Genomic DNA, 5738 nt, shown 5'->3' with positions numbered 1-5738 from the left:
CAAGAGGGAACTTGAAGTAAATGACTGAATTTGATATATAAATAAGACTGTGCTTTTGGTCATCATGAGATGAGCTAGCAGAGAGCGATAGCAGAGGGTTTTTTAAAAGATTTTTTTTTCTAGCTAGAGTTGAGCTGTCTGGAGATCTCTGGAGAGTAAACACAGCTCTTTTAGAATTTTTTTCTAGGAGCTACCCAGAGAGAACTGCTTGGAGAGTGAACACAGCTCTTTTAGAATTGTTTATAGAAAGTCCAAGATTTTTTTTAATACTTTTTATTTATTCATTGTATTTATATGAGTCACTGTCTTCAGACACATCAGAAAAAGGTATCAGGTCCCATTACAGATGGTTGTGAGCCACCATGTGGTTGCTGGGAATTGAACTTGGGACCTCTGGAAGAGCAGCCAGTGCTCTTAATTGCTGAGCCACCTCTGCAGCCCCTCCAAGAATGTTTTATAGCAGCTTTTCTGACTTTGGTTGGAAAATTCATGAGCTGTCCAGAGAGCTTTTAGAATTTTTCTAGCATGAGAGAACTCTAGCAAAGCTCTCTAGCAGAAAGCTGTCTCAGGCAGAGTACAGAGCCAAAAGCTATCTCCAGAGAGCTGTCTAGGGAGCCATCCCTAGCAGCCTATAGGCTGTCAGATTGTACCCATTATTTGACTTTGAGTCATTCTTTTCACCACTCCCAAACACCCCTTCCTCAGGACCCCCAACCAAGCAGAGGCTGGTTCTTGGTACTTAACAGACCACTAGCTTCCCCTAACCCAAAGCTAAAATCAGATAGCATCTGTAGGTGAGAACAGATATTTCCCAGCTTTTCTTACACTAACTACCTACTGCCCCCACCAATATATTTGAAAAGTTTTGAGTTATGACTTTCTTTGTTCTGTAACTATAAAACATCAAGAAACTATTACCACATTGAAATATGGAATTCTGGGTAATTAAAATCTGTATTCCCAGGCCAAGATCACTCGTATTTGACTGTTACCTCCCCCCTCAGCTAAGCCATTGGAGTCTGGCAGTCTCTGCTTGGAGGCTATCACCTGGGGAGCTAAGACAAAAGCTCTCTGCAGACTGTCAGTTCATCTTTGAAGAAGCTGCCTGGAAGTTCACACAGAGATACCTGGAAGTTCACACAGAAGACCTGCTGGGGACTTTGGCACCTGAACATTTCTGCAGTGTTTATGTTATGCAAATATCATGTAACGTGGTTTCGGTTTTTCGTGTGACTATAAAAATCCTGGCTTTAATCCCAGCACTTGGGAGGCAGAGGCAGGCAGACTTCTGAGTTAAAAGGCCAGCCTGGTCTACAGAGTGAGTTCAAGGACAGTTGGGGCTATACAGAGAAACCCTGTCTCGAAAAACCAAAAAAAAAAAAAAAAAATCCTGGAATTTCTAAGTAAAGTTGAAGCCTTGATTGGAACTTGTTGGCCGCTGGACAGCTTCTATCCAAAATGGCGCCAAACTTCACTTCAGTACCACGGACAGCTGCTTGGCGCAGGCGCGCGGTAACAGTGACACGTCTCTCCCTCGGCTCTCCCCCTCCCGATGGGGATATGCTAATAAGGTGCTTGCACTAAACTAATCAGACAGTAACACGTTTGCTCGCCCCCCTCCCGCGGGGGTAGGTTAATGAGGTGTCTGCATGGTGCACCAATCAGACAGTCTCGCTCAGCTACATAAGCCAGCAGCTCCAGGGTATGGGGGGGCGGGGGGGTCCTTCGCTTCAAACTTCAAGAGGAGCTACCAATAAAGTGCTGCTGAGAAGGATCCTGTTGCCGCGTCGTTCTTGCTGGCGAGACCGGTTGCGACAGGAACTCATCTTGGCTTCGTGAATTTTCTTGCATTTCTAACCCTCTATTTCAGGTCCTTTGTTCCCTCCCCTGAGAGAACCCATTTCATGAAACTGCAGGCAGTTTCATGTGACTCCAGAATTAACTATCTCTTCTCTCTCTTGGGGTGACAGTGCTGTTTTTTATGTGGCCTCCAGACTAAACACTGATCAGATTTGCAACTGACTCCCTGCTGAGCCCACACATTACAGGTGCTCACCACCATGTCTACATGGGAAGGTTTGAACAGTTCCAAACAGCTTCAGAATCACAGAACTACGGGCCTAGTGTTGCAGGAGGGCACCAGCTAGGCTCTGCAGGATCTTAAGTCACAGAACAAGAAACTGGACAGGGGCACACATATGTTGGTAGATAAACAGTTTATTAAGAAGGAGGGCACTTCCGAGGAAGGAAGAGGGCCAGAACTGAGAGGAAAATTAGATTCTCAATTATAGATGTCACTTTTATTCCCTCAAATGAAGGGATGAGATGAGACCTATATCCAAGCTATGTGAATACATGGTTGGGCTGAGCCCAAAGTGTTTCTATGTTCTATCTCTAAGCATAGGTTTAGACGCTTCTAGCCTCTGTGCAATCTAATCTTCTGCAAACCAGATCTTGGAAACTTCGGCTTCCAGCCTCTGTCTGCTAATTTAGACCTAGATTGTTTTAGCCTTTGAGACTTAACTGCTGAATAAACTCACTCTTTCTAGCTCTTCCTGAACTTTTTCTGGCTGGTTCAACTCAGTTGTTCTGGCCCAAAATTCTCTCCAAGCTGATTGATTCAAAGCAGCTTCTCTGCTTCTCAGTGAATTGCTCTGCCTGGCCTCATAGTAACTTTAGCAACATATCCTAATTCTAATATTAGAATATATTCTAATTCTCTGACTCCTTCTCATTCTCTGCCTCATTCTGTCTTCACCTGTTTCTAGCTTGTTCTCTCTGCAACCTGTTTCTGTAAAACTGTCATGGTAAAACTGCCACTCACACCATCTTTTCCTCTCTGCTGCCCTCTTAAGTTGCCTCTCTTTCCTGTATTCTTGTGAGAGTTGGGGACATCCTATCTCTGACTCATTATGAGATGCCCAAGCTTTTCAATTCAGACTCCATTTTAGAGAAGCTGACCTAAGTTTGAACTCATTAACAGTCTGTAGACTAACTGGCTGGTATCTAGCATTATTTTCAAGTTGCCCCCTCTCCCCAACCGAACATGAGCTTAGCTCTAGTCTCTAGGCTAATTCCCAACAAGAGCAGAGTTTTCAGGTTACACCCCCAACAAGACCAGTGTCTCTAGATTATTTCCCCCAACAAACCTGCAGCTCAGATTACAAGCCCACCCTTTGCATAACGACCACCAATGCAGAGGATAGCAGAAGTTAAGTTTATGATATGACTCCCAGCACCAGCTAATTATGTTAAAGGCCACAGGAGCTTTCCAGTTAGATGCTTGCACACGTATTCCCTGCTTGCTGCTTACTATAAAGCCTTGCCCCATAGACATTCGGGGCTCCCACACCATCAAAACCTGTGTGACAGTGGTGCATAGGGGGGGCTAAGTTAGCTTTGGGGAATCTCTTAAGATTAACAAACCTCATACAGAACATAGTCAGCATGATCCTGATCTGAATTAAGTTATTTTTCTGTGTCAATGACTAGCAGGCATACTACAGCAACAATATGAAATAGCTGGCATGGAACAAAATAGCTACAGCTTTTCTGTGGGAGCAGGCCTCAACAGCATATCATCAGCAAAGTGGGTGTTTTTTCTGACCCAGCTCTGTTAACCAGCCTCAGTGGAGAAGGGGTTTCTAGGCTGATTTATTTTATATGCTATCTTAGGGTTTCTACTGACATGAGGAAACACCATGGCCAAAAGCAACTTAGAGAAGAGAGGGTTTATTTCACTCACAAGTCTATAAAATATAAAATAGTTCATCACAAGTCTATAAAATAGTTCATCATCGAAAAACAGTTTTGGCAGGATTCTGGAGGAAAGAGCTGATGCAGATTCTATGAAGCCTTGGGCCTCATGCCTTGCTAAATCTGCTTTCTTATAGAACGTCAGACTACCAGTCCAGGAGAGGTACCACCCACAATAATTACTAATTACTCTTTAATAAATTACTAATTAAGAAAATGCCGCCGGGCAGTGGTGGTGAATGCCTTTAATCCCAGCATTTGGGAGGCAGAGGCAGGCGGATTTCTGAGTTTGAGGCTACCCTGGTCTACAGAGTGAGTTCCAGGAGAGCCAGGGCAACACAGAGAAACCCTGTCTTGAAAACAAAAACAAAAACAAAAACAAAAACAAAAAACAAAAAATGTCTCAATAGACTTACCTACAGCTTCATTATACAGAAGAATTTTCTTAGTTGAGATTCCCTCCTCTCAGGTGATAAAGCTTGTGTCAGGCTGATAAAACCAGCCAGCACATATGCTAATTTTTACCTCACTCTCCTTCCATACCAAAGCACAGCTCTCCAAGGATGGGTTTTATTTATTTATTGCATAACATAAAATAAAAAGTCTGCAAAATCCTACAAAGCCACAAAGGCTTTCTTCGTGTTTCTATTGCTGTGAAGAGATACCATTGTGAAGAGTTGCTAAGGCAACTCTTACAAAAGAAAACATTTAATTAGGGCTGGCTTACAGTTTCAGAGGTTTAGTCCATTATCATCATGGCAGACATGGTGCTGGAGGAGGAGCTAAAAATTCTATATCTGGATCCACAGACAGCAGGAAGAGACAATGCCACAGTGGGCGTGGCTTGAGAATCTGAAACCTCAAAGCCCATCCCTAGAGACTCACTTCCTCCAGTGAGGCCACGCCTACTCCAACAAGGCCATACGTCCTAATGGTATCACTCCCTATGAATCTATGGGGCCATTTTCCTTCAAACCACCAGTGTCCAGTACAGCATCCTTTGGGATGCCTGTGGAAAATAATAACGTTACGTTGGAAGGAGCAAAAATACTCTAAGTAGAAAAATTTGTGCCTCCCTTCATCTGATAGACTGTTGAAATGGTATTTGACTCATACACAATGAGTCACAACTATTTAGATAAAAGACCTGGGTCAAAAGCTTACACACGTCGGGCGGTGGTGGCTCACACCTTTAATCCCAGCACTTGGGAGGCAGAGGCAGGCAGATTTCTGAGTTCGAGGCCAGCCTGGTCTACAGAGTGAGTTCCAGGAGAGCCAGGGCTATACAGGGAAATGCTGTCTCGAAAAACCAAAAAAAAAAAAAAAAAAAAAAAAAAAAAAAAAAAAAAAAAAAAAAAAAAAAAAAAAAAAAAAAAAAAAAAAAAAAAAAAAACCTTACACCCTGCATGAGCTCATTGATATGATGCTATAGAATAGGAAGGATAAGGTATTCTTAGTAAATAGAAATCAGAATGATTACCTGCATGGGTTGATAAAAAGAGAGGCAAGAGAACTTTCTAAGTGGAGGTAAAAAGGGGTGTTTACAGTTACCAAAATTTCTCAGTTGATTAGATTTGTATATAGCTAATATCTGTGTTTTAATGTTGGTAACTTTTTAATTAAAGATTTATTTAGTCCTATTTTATGTGTATTAGTATTTATTTGCATGTATGTATATGTACAATGTGTGTGCAGTGCCCAAGAAGGCAGGAAGAGGGTATCATATCCACTGTAATGGAGTTACAAATGATTGTGACAGGTGTGCTGGGATCTAAATGCAGGACCTTTGCAAGAGCAGCAAAGGTTCTAACTGCTGAGCCATCTCTCCAACCCATACTGGTATTTTTCTTTTAATGAGAAAAAAATCTCAAGTGATCAAAAAATGTGTAAATTATAGGACTCGCACAACACTTCTTTGATAAAACAACAACAATAATAAATGATTGCTAACAATAACAACAACAACAATAATAAATGATTGC

The sequence above is a fragment of the Mastomys coucha genome, unplaced genomic scaffold, assembly GCF_008632895.1.
Source record: "Mastomys coucha isolate ucsf_1 unplaced genomic scaffold, UCSF_Mcou_1 pScaffold9, whole genome shotgun sequence".
Lineage (NCBI taxonomy): Eukaryota > Metazoa > Chordata > Mammalia > Rodentia > Muridae > Mastomys > Mastomys coucha.
The sequence above is the reverse complement of the archived record's forward strand: the minus strand, read 5'-3'. Positions refer to the sequence as shown.